The 18,869-nt window shown below is 34.4% G+C and overlaps 1 protein-coding gene across 6 annotated transcripts in view; it reads right to left on the minus strand.

Annotated features, from left to right (window-relative positions):
* LOC145676086 (small integral membrane protein 13) overlaps positions 1 to 18,869 on the minus strand; it is a 52,885-nt gene that overhangs the window by 14,045 nt on the left and 19,971 nt on the right. For 2 of the 6 annotated variants that reach the window (XR_014129280.1, XR_014129281.1), the window contains exon 3: positions 3,203 to 3,349. The exons of 1 other annotated variant lie outside the window; for it this stretch is intronic. The gene's annotated coding sequence lies outside the window, so the exon portion shown is untranslated. Of the gene's footprint in view, positions 1 to 3,020; positions 10,845 to 18,869 lie in introns of those variants that run through there. 3 more of the 6 variants (XR_014129279.1, XR_014129282.1, XR_014129283.1) reach the window with 2 other exon arrangements.

Raw genomic sequence — 18,869 nt, forward strand, 5'->3', positions numbered from 1 at the left:
ACACCTTTTACACCCCCAAATTATTGAGCACTTCCTGTAGGGATACAATGATTAAATTTATCATGATTGTAGCTTTTCGGGACAAACCCACAGGAACATTGCCAAAATTGAATATTTTTAACTTTTAGATGGTCTAAAGAGGGGATGAAGAATTTCCCCATGTTATTTACATGGGCCTTTTTTTAACGTATGAAGAAGATGTAAAGTTATTGAAACTGTTACGTCTTATTTTAATTTCAATAAATAAGTATATACTCTGGTCAGAAGAGTATTAATTACTTATAAAAGGTGTCTTTAGCTTCCAAAAAGCTGAAATTTTAACTGAAGGTTTAGTTTATGCACAAATTCTACATGATAATTTTGATCTAATAACTACTGCACTTTTAGAACAGTTATTAGAAATGGAAACACTATTAAATTTTTGTCGTAGAACATTGTTCTAATAGCTCTACAATTTGTTCGAACTAGAAAACCCATTGCATCCACCGAATTGCCCTTTCCTTACCTACCGAATGATCGATTATCCTTCACCACTGAACTTCCCATATGTTTTTCTTCAGAATGCAGTAATAAGTTGCTATTTCGTATTATAATGATGAAAGAAAGGTGGAACGCACTATTAACTCTTCGTTAAAGTTAAAACGTTAAAACAGCCCAATATCTTTAAGGCAAAAACCACAAAAATATAAACGACCTTGCATCTCTAATTCTAATAATGGTTATCCTAAGTGCATTGTTTAATTTGCAGGGTTGTCAGGGATTTTTCAAATCAATTTTTATTGACAATTCCAGGTTTTCCAGGCAAGATCTATTATTTTCCAGACATAGTTCCTTCCTCCAAAGAATGAATGAATGGAAAGCTCTCCACAATATCCATTTACTGCCCTCCATTCACTTCTTTTCTTCTTTTTGTAAATACACAATTTACAAGATTTAAATCTTTGATCTCTTTCATTATAATAAAATTAAAGTATCGTACTTATGATTGCAGTCTACATTTCTGTTATGGAACTTCACACTAAAACAAATTACTACTGCATGTTTCCTTAGTTTCCACAGTTCTCTACCTTAGAGATGCTTTCAAGAACTCCAAGTTTTGCATTCAATGGAAGTCTCTAATCAAAGTTCTGATTCCTATTTTTTTTCTAAAATGGTAATCTGATCCGCTATGTGCTTTTTTTCCTTTTTCTTTAATTCGTCTGCAATAGTTTTCGTCCTTTTCCTTTGTATGGCTTCTTCATAAAGTGCAGATGATCCACGTACGTACTGAAGCATTTTTGTCTATATAAATACCAAGGGGCCCTCCAGCACATTGTACAGTATCATGAACAAAGATTCTTCATGCTTATTTTCCACCTGTATGTCATTGTTAACTGAGAAATCTTTCTCAACGGAAGTATTTCCATGGGAAAGAACAAGCAACATTATAATTATGTCCCACAAATTAACGAATTCACAATTATCAAGTAGACTGCAATAAAAGACATTTAACCTATCTGTGTTTACATCAAATGATTCGAATTCCTTCTTCTCTTTTATGGCTGAAACACATAATTTGGAAAATTGATGTTTTACTTTCTCAGCTTTGGCAGCTACAACTATATTCTTGTTATGGAGTTACTCAAGAACATTATACGTGTTCCCTTCGCTTACACTTTGGTTAGTACAAATTTTATTTAGAGTAAGACATGACGGATTTCGCAGTATTTTGTGTTTTAATGGGCATTTTTCAATAATTTTTGAAGTTTTTTTTTTAAATTAACGTCATCAGTATACGAAATTCCCTGACATTTCCATGCTTCCCAGGATTTCCCTGACACAAATCAATTCCCCTGACATTTCCAGGTCTTTCAGGTCGCTAGCATGCCTGATTTCTATTTTAATGTAATATTAAGAACATTTCAAATACTTCAATCTTAACGAATAACACTTTCATGAAAACACAACAGAATGTACGGTAGATATGTATATAAAGCAGTACATTCAAATTCAATCAGCAGATTCCTGATGACTAGGGCGACCATACGTCCCGTTTTGACCGAGACAGTCCCGTTTTAGGGGTGTGTCCCGGCCGTCTCGTCAGTAGGTGGAAAGAAAGTATATTTGCCCCGTTTTATGCAAGTGAAAGAAGTGTATTAACAAAACCCAGTATCTTTACTCCTTGTAAAGGTATTAATAATTAATAATAACAAAGAGGCAAGAACTGAAATGAAATTCCCCACATTAAACATGGAAATGGTGTTGTGCCTGCCTGGTACATCAACTCCTGTCTAGCGTGTTTTCTTCAATCATGAATAACATACGGACAAGTGAAAAATCTTTCTTACATGTTGCAACAATGAAATCTATGTTACTGGTACGGATAAACTTCACAGATAACTGCAGTGAATTTTATGAAAGACTAGTGAAGAATAAAGCTATTCTCAAGAAGATAGATTCTTCTGAGAAGTACTTCTGGCATTCTTCAGTTCAGGAGTCAACTTCTCACCCAATGTAATATCAAGGTTTCGAGGTAGAGCAAAGAAGCAAATGCAGGCACAGCATCCATCATGCCCTACTACATTGTAAGTTAAATGTTGTTTTAGCTTTTATATATATTATGTTATATTACAATATAAATGTGTTAGGTATTGCTAAGGTAGACAGGAACTAATTTACGCACTGACCTGTTTCTCATTTCTCATGACTTTTAAAAAGCCAGAACCTATCCCGTTCTCAGCTGAAAATTTTATGGTCACCCTACTGATGACGTGACTGTAAAGTTAAGTTGTCACAGAGATTTTACCCACCTGACAAAGACCAATCGGATCGAATCAATTTTAATGTTAAGCTGCTACAAGTGTATGCAAATAATGTTTTCTTATTTTTTTAAATATGCCAATGAAGTCATCGTATGTATATACTTGACAGAATGAGGAAACTATATTCCCAGTACATAAGGTATACAGGATAGTGAAATAATTTTCGTATATTTAGCCCCCAATTTCATACCCATCCCAATAATTGCTAGAATTTTCAACAACTTTAAAGAAATAATTTATTATCAAAATTATGCACTTAAAACATTACAACTATTATATGAAAAGATTTTGAACAAATTAATTCGGTATCAATCATCTGAACACGACTCACTTATCTATAACATATTACGCCATATACATATATATAATAACTACATTGCATCAGATACTTGTGTACACACCTTTCATTTCATCCTGCAGCCATCTTCCTCTGTTTTCGTCGTCTTCGTTTTAAAGCAGACAATATGTACAGAACACGAGGGAGGGCTGACATTTCCTCAAACGAAACGACACACTCACTTAATATTTACAAATTCTTCAATCGTCCTCTTTGAACAAGAAAAACAACAGTATGATGGTAAGTACAAGAAATATGCATATATAAACACTCCTTATTAAATATATAGATATATGTATACGAAAAATAATAATCATTATTAAAATCATTACATTTCTCTATTGTTTGCCATCATTACTGCCTGTAATTTGGTAAATGTGATAACCACGTTTGCAGCGTAGGGTGACGAGATTTATCTTCTCTTGATACTTATTTTAGTATGTGGTCCCGCTATCCAATAAAAATTTAATGAGTTAAAATTTGTCTCCTTTCTGAAACTTAAGTCCCTTCGAATTAAAAAAGTTCCCTCATTCTTTGAGATTAAATAACGTTGCGGGAAAACTTGTCATTTTTAAGTTCAGATAATAGATACTAATACTTTCTGTCGTATCTTTTACAGTAATGTTGGTAGTTATGTAAACTCGCAGCATACTTAACGTATCTCAAAAGAATCAACGTTCCTTTGGATAAGATAACAGGGATCCCAAGACATGTCCACTTTTAAGTGAATTCTATCTATGGTAAAAATTGTACCGAACTTTTTTTTTTGTATCCCTAACCGACTGACAAAAATCCCTATATTTCGGAAATTTTTGGCGAGTATCCATTTTGAACAACCACAGTCAATTCAATCATATGCACTACGATATTCACATCCTTGATTTGATTTGATTTGGAGTTTACCGTTCCGTTCAGCAGTGAGGCTGTATGAGACGTGGACCCACCGCTGTGTGTGGAATCCGAACCACATGAGCTCCCGCCGGGAATCGAATGTGTGCTTTAGCATCAATGGAAATTTTTCAATTAACATACGACGTAACGTATTATTACGAAGTAACGTAGAATATTATATCGAGGGCAATCACACTTCCGTACGTTCTCCCACAAAATTATTAAAGTATGGTACATAAGTGCACTTAACAATTAATTATTACACAGTTTTGTATTTATTTTTAGGATTAGGATTAGGAATTAAAGTTCTGGGCAGTTGGCATCTAAAGCCATTTAGCCCGTTACGTGTGAAGGATGATGTCCCTTGGCGAGCACACTATCAGATGAAAGGGAAGAACGAAAGGATTGGGGAAGAAAGGAAGCGGCCTGGGACCCTTACGTTAGGTACCTTCCCGGCATTTGCCTGGTGGGAATGAGGAAAACTCAGGAAAAATCTCACTCAAGAAGGCTGGCCTGGAAAAGCTGTTACACTTTTTCGACCAAGTATTCCCACCGAGAATCAAACCTGGGACTGCTCGTACCAAAGGCGAGAGCGTTAGCGACTGCGCCACGCAGGGCCACTATATTTATTTTTATCTTACAAGTATTTAGAGTAATAATTCCTTGTTGAAACTCCTCTTGACGTGGTCTCCTACATTCATCAGACGACATCTTGATCGTCATAAAGGTGGGTATACACCGTATTTTTGAAAGCAGTCGAGCATATATCTATCAAAACTTCCAGCAATACATTATTGGGAGTGATGATTGATTAATTTAATGAACTATCAATCTATCACGATATATTTGTGTCGTATTTTCTCTTTTGGCAAAAACGTTGCACCTCAGCTACTAATAAATTCGTTGTTGAGGGCTCATGAATTGATAGTTCTTTGGGAATTTGAAATGGTATCCATATTTCTCCCGACAAACTCAACTATTTGGAAATAATTTTAGAAAGCTATTCTCCAAATTAATGGTACAGTTATGTCCCTTCAGTAATATTATCGAGGGGGAGCTATTTCCCTGGATTTATACCTTGTAGAAAAAGCCTATCCCTTCTCTTCCGAAAGTTGCCTATCAATCCAAATGATTATGCTTCAAACGGAACCCGAGTACCAAACACCAGCGGCGTGAACACTAATTAAGTACGATAGAGCTCCGAAAAGGCATTGTTTATTGACTGGCATTCTGTGACAAATGTCGAGGCTTAAGGCTTCACAATTTACAAGAACTCAGTTCACACGAAAATTAATTGTATAGTAATATCGAGTCTTGATAGCACAAATGTCATGTGTCCAATTTTTCTCAATATTGACTTTGTCAGTTATTTCAATAGCTTGACACCTGCTATGGCAGGTGCACAAACATCATATGTTCACTGTAAATATCTCCTTGGTAATGAACAGCTGTCGCAAAGCTCAGCTTTGCTAGGGCGCACTTATCATTTCGAAATAGTTTCCTGAAATGCTCTCAAGACTCGATATTATCTATAATATACATTTATTTTCATCTTCGATTACGATACGAAATTAGACTATTATGCTTATAACAGAGCTTAAAAAATATTATTTGCTTATAATCTATTTTCTTTCTAGTTTTAATAAAGAAAGTAAAAATTAACTCTTTTTGTAATTGTCAAAATCTCGCCACCCTACCTAAGAAAAATATAAGCAGTATTTTCTAGACATTCCATACATGAGGATATGTAATGAGAGAGAAGGAACAAAATATTCACTGCCTTTACCTTTTTTGATTTGTAAGAAATACAAAAGTGAACACACAAACGGTACAATATATATTGACTTTTGCACTATTTAGAAGTATTGCACAGTTTATTCAACAGAAAAATACACTCACTTTGGCAGTGTTGCCGAACATTAGGTACAACCCTGGTATACTTCACACTTGTACCTGTAGGTAGATACTTTGCAAGTTTTTTTTTTCTAGTCCAGATTTTTTTTAGTAAGTACTGTACTAAATACGATACCATATAATATTTTCTCGTAAAAACTTAATTATCTCATAAGATTTGATTTATTTATTTAAAATTTATGAGAATGGAATTTTAATGATGTAAGTAATTCTGCTTATAGATTATTGCACGCTTCCTTTAGTGTTTCAAATAAATTTGCAGACTTGCCCATCCTGATGATTATTTCATGTCATCATTATTATTATTTTTTAAATGCCAGCTGTAACCTTACAATTTCTTTCACGGTTTCATTCTTGTACTTAGATTTGTGGAAAATACGATTTTAGGAATCAGAAAGTACAGTGCATATGCAGAACTTAACCGAAAAATTGAGAAAGAGATAATGTTATAAAAATGTAAGTAACATTAAAATGTAGGTCAAATCGCCACTATTTTCGCGAACATTGTCGAGAGGAATTTATCCAAATTTAGCATTAACTTACGGCGCGTTATGATCAATTCTGGAATTCAAAAGTAAGTATTCTTTGAACTGCACAAATATTTCAATATTATGTCATGTCCCATACGCGATTCAATGAATCTTGTCGATCTTAATATTTAAAATTGAAATAACTATATAAAAATTGAAAGTAGAACTAAACTTCAGTGTGCATGGAAAAGCATATTTAAAAACTGATATCTTCAATTTATAATAAACCCCTAAGTTCCCCTTTTATCACTGGAAAGCCTCAACATGGTTTTAATGTATTTTTACTTATATACAAAGTAACAATGACGTAGGAAACGTGGATCTGCAGTACGATATAGATCATATGAGTGAGGTCCTATTGTGAACCAAACTTAAATCTTTGACTTTAACGTCCCACGATTATGCTCTTTAGGCTAAGGGAGGCGACGATTGAAGCGAGTGAATGATGATGGAATGAGTAAGTGGGAGGAAACGGGAGTACCCCGAGAAAACCCACTGACACAAAGTTCTCCACCACAAATTTACTTGACGGGGGATCGAACCATGGATCCGCGTACTGGACGTAAGCTACCATGTCCCGCATGAACTAAACTTACGTTCAATCATCAAAAGAAAGAACGGGATAGTGAATTAGTCCTTTCTCATAACATTCTTGATTCCTAACATACGAACTCTTTTTTAACAATACATTATTCTTTAGCGTATTCGGTAGGGCATTCACCTTCCAAGCGGGCGCCCCGAGTTCGATCTCCAGTGGCGGCGAAATTTTTTTCTCGTTATATCCTTCTTGTAATGCAGCTCAGATTCGTCCAGACTCTTTAAACTGGATACATGGGGCGCCCTGGGGAATTAAACAGGCTGGAGCGTGGTGCCGATTCCATAACTTTCACGAGCGCTTAAGTCAAGAAAGTATGAAGATTTTTATCACCATACACAATCTTTACGTCTCCATGGATTGTCCCGAAAGAAAGGAGAGGGAAACTTTACTTTTTTTTTTTTTGGATCACGCGGTAGGACTTACAAGATGGTACTCCGTCCGTTAATATTTACGTCCGTTACTCCACACAATAACTCGGACGAAAGAGATTTTTTATTTTATTTTATTTTATTTATTTATTTGCTATAGATAGAGTGATTACCTCGGCCGAGTTCGTTAATTGAGTCAACCCGTTAACATTTTCATCAGTAACGGTGGCTATCCATATCCCGTTTAAAATTTAATGTTTCCTAGCTTCTATGCAACCTACACCGTAGCAAAGAAATTGCGGTTGCCTATAATAGAAGGATATGAAATCACGTGGTCCTTTTTTACTGCTTTTAGCAGTTTAAAATCTACTCTTATGAGAAAATAAAACAATAAAATCATTTTACAATGTCTTAAAACCAACACTTATACAATTGGTAAGCAATAAATGCGAAGCTTAAATGACTTTGATCTTTGCACATATAAGTACTTTCTTATTTGTACATGTTCCCTTGGCAAATACATGTATATTCTTGTAAATTACTATTAAGCTTTATATATATACATGTTACATGTTGCAATTTGAAGATGGAAGTAACTAATGTCTCAAGATGGGATTGATTAACTCGTTCGAATAAACTTAGTATCTGGAACTAGGTAGCATTTTGAACAGTATCTATACCTACATCTTTGCGTATTCGGAATGCTTAACATATTCCTAATAGAACTAAACAAGCTTTAACTTAGGCACAAAATAAAAATCCTTCGACAACACTGCATTTCAGCACATACCAACATGCATTGTATAGGGTCTGCTCAACTAATAAATATGCAAACATACATCATACAATTGTCGATAGGCTCACCGAAAGCATTCGCATATCACATCTCCACTCAAATACACATCACTATAATAAGCAAGGTAAAATGCTCTGAATATGTATGTGCTGAATAAAGACTAAAATAACTATGTAGATTCCATAGTAAGAATGTAGAACACAGTGGACTATTTAGTATAATACAGGGAAAAATATTACCATATACATATTTCTTTCTTTCCTTCCTATATTCATTCATACCTCCAATTTAAGCTTTCCTTTATACTTATCCAGAATAAATTACCTTACTAAAACGGAAACTCATAAATAAGGATTTGATTACAATAGCGCTGAGTATCCATATGAATACAGAACTAAATAGAAATTATACATATGTATAACGATATTCATATAATATCGCATGATATTCATTTTATAAATATATATATATAAATACATATTTCGATTTTAACAACAATGTTCCTACGATAGAGAAATTTGCAAAGTTAAAAGATACATATTAACTAAATTTTCTAATTTCCTTAATTATAATTAGCTGTAAGTTTTACTCTTTTATCTTCAAAGACCTTCTTCGAAAGTAACCGTTTCAACAACAAAAAAAAAAAATAAAAAATAAAAAAAAAATCGATTTTTACGGAAATACTATATAGTACCAAAATTTTATATTCTAATTCGTTGTTAGACTATTTACGAGATCCGCCAAATATCAGACTCGATACAACATTCGAAGTATCTAATTTGATATTAGAAGAGTAAAATTCTATGCTTCAGCCAGGACTCTCACTCAAACTAAATAATCGAATCCATGGCTTTTTCACAGTTTTCAAGTTCCGATATTTGTCAATTTTACGGTCGGAAAGTTTACAAAAATAACTTTTACTAACAATAAAAATGTCCGGTGCGGGGCCGAAACGTGGGCACGACTCAAGGCGTGGCGCGATAGTCGTTACGTTGCAGTGTAATAATTAAACTTGCCCTCGTTCAACCTTACGATGTCAATACATACACGAAACGGGACAAACGCTAAAAAATTAAAATTTCCTTTATAAGTCTTTTCTTTCTTTATAATTAGTATTAATATACCTTATTCTATCAAGGGTTTGTTAGTTTAAGGTGTGCAATTTTCTAGAAATTTGAAAATTTTCTAGATTTTCAAGTCTAAGTAACAAAACTTATGGTTTACGGCAGGGTTCTTCATGATGTACGAAATCCACGTTAGAAATTATTTTCAACCAGTTCATTTTAGTGATACTTCTAGAGCGTTGATAGAAATGATCCGTAAAACCTAATTATACTGCTGACAAGTAAACCTTACGTTTGGGTGAATCGAGTTGCTGACTGAGACACATATGAGAAAGTAGTACTAAATGTGGTCAGTATTTCAGTGAAGTTTTAGGTGCGAAGCTCCAGGGGTTTAGGAGATACAGCTACCAGAACATCACATAGAAGTACAGAATAGTCTTCATACAGTTGGAGGTAAAAGCTCTGTAAGACCTCTTGTAACGACAAAAGGTGAATAACAAATATATGGGTACATATTAGGACTAGGGGGAAGTCATATAGTAAGGGTATACCTGACGGCGGCCATCTTGAAATCCGCCATTTTGAATTAAGGTTAAGTTTTTAAAATAGGAATAGGGTCATGTGATACATGATTTAAGGCGCAAATTTAATCAAAAGAACAATGGTGACGTTAATTTTGATTTACGCGCAATTGGTAAAAAGTTACAGGGAAATTAAATATTGTTGCAGCATATGTATTATTCCTTTACCTCACCTTGTAAATTTTGTGTTAATGATAATAATTAAATAAAAAGCAGGTGGATAAATATTAGGTCTATGGTAAGAGTTGCCTTGATGGCGGCCATGTTCAAATCCGCCATTTTGAATCAGACAAAAGTTTTAAACAAAACGCATAACAGTGACACCTTATTAATAGCAAATTTTACCATAAATCCAACGATATAACCATTTTTGCTTTATCATTAACCAGCATTTGTTATCGCAAATACAAGTTGCTAATTTAAGGAAAAATGATCAAAGTGGAATTGAGTCATAAGTGAACTTGGGTCTTTCTTCCAGAAAAGTCCTCAATTAGTACAATCAGTATGTAGTTCAAAAAAGAGTGCATGACTTGCACAAATGCTCTGCTCATAGTGAGCACACCTGACAAAGGCAATCCAGTTACATTTGACACATTTGTCGTTACCAATTCCGTCAAAGCAGTAGTCGTAAGGAGCGATCCATTTAATTTTGTGCTGGTTAATGATAAAGCAAAAATGTTTATACCGTTGGAGTTATGGTAAAATTTGCTATTAATAAGGTGTCCCTGTTATGCGTTTTGTTTAAAACTTTTGTCTGATTCAAAATGGCGGATTTGAACATGGCCGCCATCAAGGCAACTCTTACCATAGACCTAATATTTATCCACCTGCTTTTTATTTAATTATTATCATTAACACAAAATTTACAAGGTGAGGTAAAGGAATAATACATATGCTGCAACAATATTTAATTTCCCTGTAACTTTTTACCAATTGCGCGTAAATCAAAATTAACGTCACCATTGTTCTTCTGATTAAATTTTCGCCTTAAATCATGTATCACATGACCCTATTCCTATTTTAAAAACTTAACCTTAATTCAAAATGGCGGATTTCAAGATGGCCGCCGTCAGGTATACCCTTACTATATGACTTCCCCCTAGTCCTAATATGTACCCATATATTTGTTATTCACCTTTTGTCGTTACAAGAGGTCTTACAGAGCTTTTACCTCCAACTGTATGAAGACTATTCTGTACTTCTATGTGATGTTCTGGTAGCTGTATCTCCTAAACCCCTGGAGCTTCGCACCTAAAACTTCACTGAAATACTGACCACATTTAGTACTACTTTCTCATATGTGTCTCAGTCAGCAACTCGATTCACCCAAACGTAAGGTTTACTTGTGAGAAATTATTCAGTGATTCTACACCAAACGTAATACTTGAGCGCTTGTCAGGGATAAACTTGTCGATCAAAAAGACTGAGATGGTACTGTAAAAAAAAAAAAAAAAAAAAAAAAAAAAATTATTTATTAATTCGAATGACCAGGTACATTTTTATATTGAAATATAAATTGCCTATGAACGATGAAAATTAGTCAATGATTTGAAAAATTGCAGCAGCGACACTAGAAGCTTTGGCAAGGAAAAACAAACTCAATAATAATAAAACGAAAACTGCAGGTTACGATAGAACAGAAAATATGTTGCATCAGAAAACCAACTGTTGCATCAGAAAACCAACGAGCATCCTGGCACTATGGACACTGAAGGGCTGCGGGTGGATAGACGGCTTTTAGTTGGGTGATGGATGGTCACCATACCGGTTTCCATCACTGTTATTTCTGACTTTCTAGGTGGAGTTTAATTTAAGTAATTCCCCACTCATCCAGTTCACTAAATCCTAGAGAGTCCACCAGATAATAAGGCTGCAGGGGATATGAAAATGCTATCAACATAAGAATTATTTTCTCACTACTGTAAAATAAGTCTGAGGAACAAGGTAAACTGAAGGAAACACCTAAATAAGGATCCACATATTCTATTCGTTGCAGTGCCATTTTGTATCCACAGTATAAAATCTGTATGTTATCTTCGAATACAGTCCTCCCCAGTGCTGTGGTACCTTATGTGGCTTAGAATGTCCCCAAACTTATGTATAGCTGGTCCCACGATAGTGAACGAGGCTGACAGTTTTCTGTGTTGCCACGTTTTGGACCATTTCTGCTTTGAGTGTTTCAGTGTGTGTGAAGATCGCAGACCTCCATTCAGTCACTTGTTTAATTTTTGCAGACTCACTAAAGATAAAGATGTTCCTAACTTCGCAGATTGAAAGTTTAATAACATAAAAGAAGGAAATTTGACAAGGGATTCCCCCATCTGTGTTAGGTCAAAACGAGCTCTGAAAATTTGATTTTTTTTTTATTTATTTATTTATTTATTATTAAAAGAAAGAGAGTGAGCTTCGGAAATTTTTGGACATGAAGCAACACAGAACGACACATTGACACATAAGTTGTTCCGGTCAAAGAGTTAGCTGTTCGCATCATTTGGGTGTGTTTTGTGGAAGGAAGGAAGGGAGACACGACCTTTGAGTTCCTGAAAATGTAAATGAGGAAAACATCCCAACTATACCACAGTCAGCTGAAGTTAAGTTTACAATGTTGCAAATAAAAGAGAATCTAGTTTTGCATCCTGAAACATTAAAAAAAGAGACAAAGACAGAGACATGGTAAATCGCTGCTTCTACACACTTTAAGAAATTTTGATCTAAAAAAATAAACAAGTGACAAGCTATCCATAGAAGTATGTGAGTTTTCAGGAACATTATATTTGTCATAATGATAATGACAACAAGTACTTTAATATAAATCTATATACGTATATGTATATAAATTTATAATGTGTATACAGAAGCAAGAGATTGTAGATTAAACTAACTTATGTCCTCTTTTACAAATATTTTACATTGATGCATAAATTTCGATTGAATACCATCTATGTCCATGCTTTAATGGGCAGTATAGCCGAGCCGAACATTGAGAAAGAGACCAGAGAAGTTTTTTTTTTTTTGGGGGGGGGGGGAGGTGGAATACTAGTCATGCATCCCTCAGCTTCCGTAAGTGACCACACTATAACGAATGTATATGTCTAAGTTCAAATGAACTAAGACTGACAGTAAACCAATCAGGAAATTGACATTTATACGAAGAATTGACAAGACACATTCTAAATAAAGATAGCACTAAAAGAGAGTCATTTGAAAACGATAATAACCTTATCTACAAACTCGTCCTTCTTTCTTCAAGCATTTCAAGCGATTTCTTGATAACTGTAGTCCCTCAATCTTACTATCAAATCTATTCTGTTTCCATTATTGCTAAACAAGGAAACTTGTACGCAAAGAATACTTATCGAATCAGTTTCAAGAACTAAAACAGATAAGGCTTTTATTACTAGTAGTTGAACCTGCGCTGTCAACAGAGTACATCATTTTGAACATGAATATTCTTCCCACTTTACAAGTGATGTTAAAGATAAGAGAACACGAAACAATATGTTTCGTGATTTTTTCTCCTCGTTGTTTTATGGATAAAACGAATTGCATATTTACCTTTCCGCTCCCGACGCTCGCTTCAGATTCAAGGCAAATAACTCCTAAACTACGAAAGATATCAAAGATTTATTTTCCCTTTAAGGATGTTTAATATTCTGACTAAAACCTGACAGTTTTTTCTTAAACAAAGAGATAAAAATCCGCCACGGTAGAGATTAAGTTACTACAGATGTGCTCCAAGGCCGTATTGATTTTACGTATTTAACAATACGTTTTCGAGAAATCCGTATATTTTTCGTGATCAGAAACAAAATAAATTATTTCTAAAAGTACCTAAACCAAGGGTGGCTAAAATTAGCGTTTTCAACCAGGAGAAACGATCATTTAAAAAATAATAATAATAATTTTCCGCCTCAGTATTTCTCTTACCTTAGCAACGCTTAGCGATAATGTTAATCTTATGGTCCAAAACGACCCTCTAAAACATTGCATAGAAAAATAACCGCATGTTGCTTAAAAATTTCAATTAAAATGGCAAACATATACAAATTTGGAATCGGCCAGCGAAAATAGCACGTTTCTAGAGCTTGTGCTTTTTGAGATCTCATCGTCAGAAAGGAATTGGTCACAAACATATAAACGTAATACTCTATTATATAGATTTTCTTTTTCAGAGAGAAGATTAAATCGTATGTTGCATGACGATACGATTTCTTCTTTTTCTTCCTTTTTCTTTATTTTTTTATTTTTTAAATCAAAACCTGCTAAAGCAAAGATTTGTGCAAAAAACAATAAAACGAAAGAGACCCATTTTCGTAGAACGAGAAAGAATATGAAGATCATGTTGGCAAAGAAGACGTATTGGTAACTAAAAATATTTACGAAAATCTAGCAAAGGGGAATCGTTCAGAAATGACAACGTTATCAAATAAACTACTAGGTAATTTTCAGTTTTATTATATCCCAAGCATAACCAGGGACATATTGTTCTACGGCTTGTTTAATCATGTCTCTCTCACAGAAAGACCAAACCATTACAAGATCGTAAATGGTTACCTTTTTCACAAATAAGTGACCAATATTATCATGCATTTCAGTAATGCATTATCACATATTGTTTCATTCATTACTCATCACCACCGTCTCCTTTAGCCTAACCGGCATAACCGTGGGACGTAAACCTCAAAGATTTCATTTCATTTTTTGTGACCATGAAAACCCTCTACAACAACACAAAATACAGCGATAAAGTTATATAGGGTTCAGCAGACAAATCTGCTGGTTTTCAAATTGAAATTGTGACCAGATTGATGGTAATTCATATATGGTATTTCATTACCGATCTTCCCCAATCGTTTATTCCTTCCCTTTCCCCGGATAGTGTGCTCGCCGAGGGACGTCATCCCTCAAACGTGCCGGGCTAAATGGCCATAACTGCCGAAAGTCTAGAAATCTAAATCCTGAACTATAACCCAAAACTTTTTGCTTACAACAATTAGGTATGAAATATACCGCACCTATCGTTTTGAAATTATATTTCATTAAAAATATTTTTAACGTGTCTGAGAGTTGTATTCAAGACAGGCGAATCTGTGTTTGTTTGTTTGTTTTTATTTTTCTGGAGTATGTTTGTTTGTATGTTTTTAATCAATTCTGCGCAGACGTGGTTGTTGACGCTGCCAGCTCGATTTATTTCAGTCGCATGGAGCGCCAGTCAGCAGAACATCAAACATTCATCTTAAAGATGTTAATTTATTTATTTTTAAAAAGTAAGTCACTGCTACTCAGCGAGTATTTCACCGGCAACTCAATGTTCACTGCAATCACAGTCTTCCAAGCCGCAATATCATTCCCATTGTGGATTAGAAACTTTAAAGAAACAGTCTGTGTCTTTAAAGAAGAAACCGTTATAAGAACCGTGTACCGTTCGAACATGGCAAACAATATGTTGACAAACAGGGAGGGGGGGGGGAATTTGAAAATGTAATTTTCAAAAGGTAGGAGCGGTATGTATCAGACGTTATTGTTATAAGCAAAATGCTTTGAGTTACAGTTGAACTCAAAAATACGATATTATTTGTGAAATGACCAGTTTAGTCATGATTTCAATTTGAAAACACGACAAATTTTCTGTCGAATCCTATATTCTTAAATGAGGAATAATTTTGGTGAGTACTCAAAAGAAATCATTAGAAAATCATAGACTACTTAGAAAGACATTTTCTTTCTTGGAAACCGAAAGCAAAGCAAACACTACATTCAAGATGTGCTTATTTAATATTTTATGAAACAACTGTTACAGTGCTTTTGTCAAGAAGTTTGTTGCTTTAATACTATAGATATTAGACGGCCTTCTGCTGAAGGAATATTAAATGATGTGGGCAACTGATTATCTGTGGAATACAATAAGAACGATTTTTGTTGTATCGATCAAATTAGTAAAATTTAACATTCCTTTCATTTCTGCGGCTATAGAGACGGAATTTGTCATATTGTTCAAAGTGGGATTGGAACTACTGTAAGTATATATCCGAGGACATGTACCTCGATCAAGATCGAACCCCATTTCTTATACAAATGTTATCTTTAACTCTACTTTTCAAACTACCCTTTACCTCAACTCCTTAATTTCCAGTTCTTCATATACCCTTTTGAACATGAGGAGAAAGAAACCGACACCCTACGCCTGCTCCAATAACTTACTGGCCCCGCCTAGCTACATTAGATAAACAAAATAGAATCTGTATTCAGGCAGATTGGTTGGTTAGATTGTATTTTAGCGTTCTTTTCAGCACCAAGGTATATGAAATAGATCTACCGAACTATCATAATGTGTTCAAATTGCATGGTTCTCCCATTGAGAATAGAACCCAGGATTTCGTGAGGGCTGTATTCGGGAAAAATATTAACGACACGATCATATACATATATATATCAAGGCAGAGAGAGATTGTGTATCCGTAAACATGCTGAAGTCTTAAAACAGTGAAGTGGTAATAGATCGTAAAAAAGCCTTTTTACCTACATTAATTAACTCTGTATAGTGCAAGGTCACAGCTACTTCTTTCTTTGCGGCGGAGAAAGGTAGCTAACCGACATATCTTGAAAAACGATCATAGTGCATTCATGAAAATGAAATGAAATCTTTCAGTTTAACGTCCCACGATTATGCCCTTTAAGCTAAGGGAGACGGATGATTAAGGCAAGTGAATGATTATGGAAGAATTGGCGATTTGAGAAAGTGGGAGGAAACCGGAGTATCCCGAGAAAACCCACGGATACGATGTTGCCCACCAGAAACTTACTTTGTTTGGGATCGAAGCAGGACCCTATGCACCAGAAGTAAGCGCTCTACTGAGACACCATGTCCCCCAATAGTGCATTTATAAGCTATTGCTCTTTAGTAATGCTAAAGCTCTATAATAATGATAAATCTACTCTTCTACTCTACACAAATAATCCAAGCCTTATTTTTTATTATTTTAACGTTCCATGTTTATTCCTTTTAGGCTAAAAACGTAAAGTGAAATAAAATTTTTGTATTCACCCAGTGGGAATCGACCAAACGTGCTAGACCTGCGGGGAGGGTACCACGCTATGTTATGAACCCTCTTTTCTACTGATAAGGAAATGGGCATAATGATTTTGCACGTAAGAATTTACTGTAAGGATAAGAAACAAGGATTCGATACCATGGGAGCTTATGTGGTTTAGATTCTATGTTAAGCTCTAGGTTTCGTCTCATATAGCCTCGTGCTTAAACGGAAGGCTAGACTCCAAACCAACTAAACAACGAAGACATACAGCGCGGTAAATGTTGTAAGCCACGATCAAAGCACAATATGTACGGTTAAAAACTTAATTTGTACCTATGTAACTTAATATTTTGAACCATTCAATCTCGTAATTATAAGAAAAGCGAATTGAATTTGATTTACCCTGTTTCTTGTCTAGGTACTTCCATGAAAGCAGAGTTCTCTTACGAGAGAAATATTGGCTTTCGAAAGTTCACACAGTGTAGAAAATCATAGATAACATAATTATCGTCTTTTAAATATGATTTTTTTAGATTAAAAAAAAAACAATTAAAACGTGATATTTTTTGTTAGATTCATTGGAGCTTAACCACCGAGCTTTTATAAGAGGGACTTACTCTTTAAAATAGGATCCGAACCATTACTCTGGCTTTTACCTGAAGAAAGTGTATCCATCCGAAAATCAACTTGCTACTAACTACGCGCACTTAAAGCAGAAGTGTTATTCAGAATTGCACTGCACTATTGCATGTTCCACTCTGTACTGTTTTAATTTTCTACAAATAATGGAATACGCTGAGCGTTTACGAAGTACTGCAAAATTGCTGTTATTAATAGTGTAAAGACAACAAAACACATAACAGACTTACAAACTAACATTTCAGTACAATAATTAATGATCACTACGACAATCGAAACACGATGTAAACGAACATTTGCATAGATTTGTGTTTGCTACCAAAATGCAGATAAATTTATTTTAAAAAACTACGTAACTGAAGCTTATATTATACGTAGCTTTTACATAAATGTAATATTTTAATTATACGTAAATCGCGATTCTATTTCAATTACGAACCATCTTTTCTATTACAATATGTCAGCAGTATTATATTGGCATTTGATTTTACACAGAAAAGAACTGCATCTCTCACATTTCAGAAACAATTCTAGTTTCAATGAACAATCTGTATTAAAAAAAAAAAAAAAAAAAAAATACAGTTGATATGCTTTAAAACGAAATTTTACGACTAGTTAAACGTATAAAGACTGCAATTATTTTTCGCACAATATTTATTATTCATTACCCCTCTACCTCCCAATAAAAAAAAGCCTAATGACATGGATAATGAAGAGTTATTGAAGTAGCTGCCAGAAGTATCTTACGGATGACATTGCTGAGACGTCAGCTATTTGGAGTATAAAACTGTATGATCTTTTCAACGAGAATTAACTGCGGTCTTATTTTGCCACTTTTTGTCCAAAGGATAAATTTAAAGCTTTGTTTCTCAGAATGAGCAAAGTCGTGCTATCGAACGTATTTCAGTTCATAGTGTAAAAATATGCGTTGTGCTTTAACGATTCTGCGCCAAACAATAACTGCAACAGAAACGCAAACAAGGTTTTAATTGTATTTTTGTTTCTTAACAAATCGAAAAATGTTCCTACCCATTTTATCAATGATATGCTATAAAGTACACTTTTCTGGAGCAGCTATTATAAACTCTTTCGCTTTCACAGACTGACAAAAGATATGACCGAACGAAGGAAACATTATGCAAATGGGATAAAGTAAGAAATTAATTTCATTTGCATATGAAATGGTGTATACTAGAAGAATACACTGTATTGTTCATAGATAATCGACATCACATTTGTCACGTCCTATCTAAAAATTTAATGCTTAGACTGGTGAAAAAAGAAAATGATCCGGAGCAGAGATTTGTTTGTTTGAT

The sequence above is a fragment of the Thermobia domestica genome, chromosome 18, assembly GCF_964235325.1.
Source record: "Thermobia domestica chromosome 18, izTheDome1.hap1.1, whole genome shotgun sequence".
Classification (NCBI taxonomy): Eukaryota; Metazoa; Arthropoda; class Insecta; order Zygentoma; family Lepismatidae; genus Thermobia; species Thermobia domestica.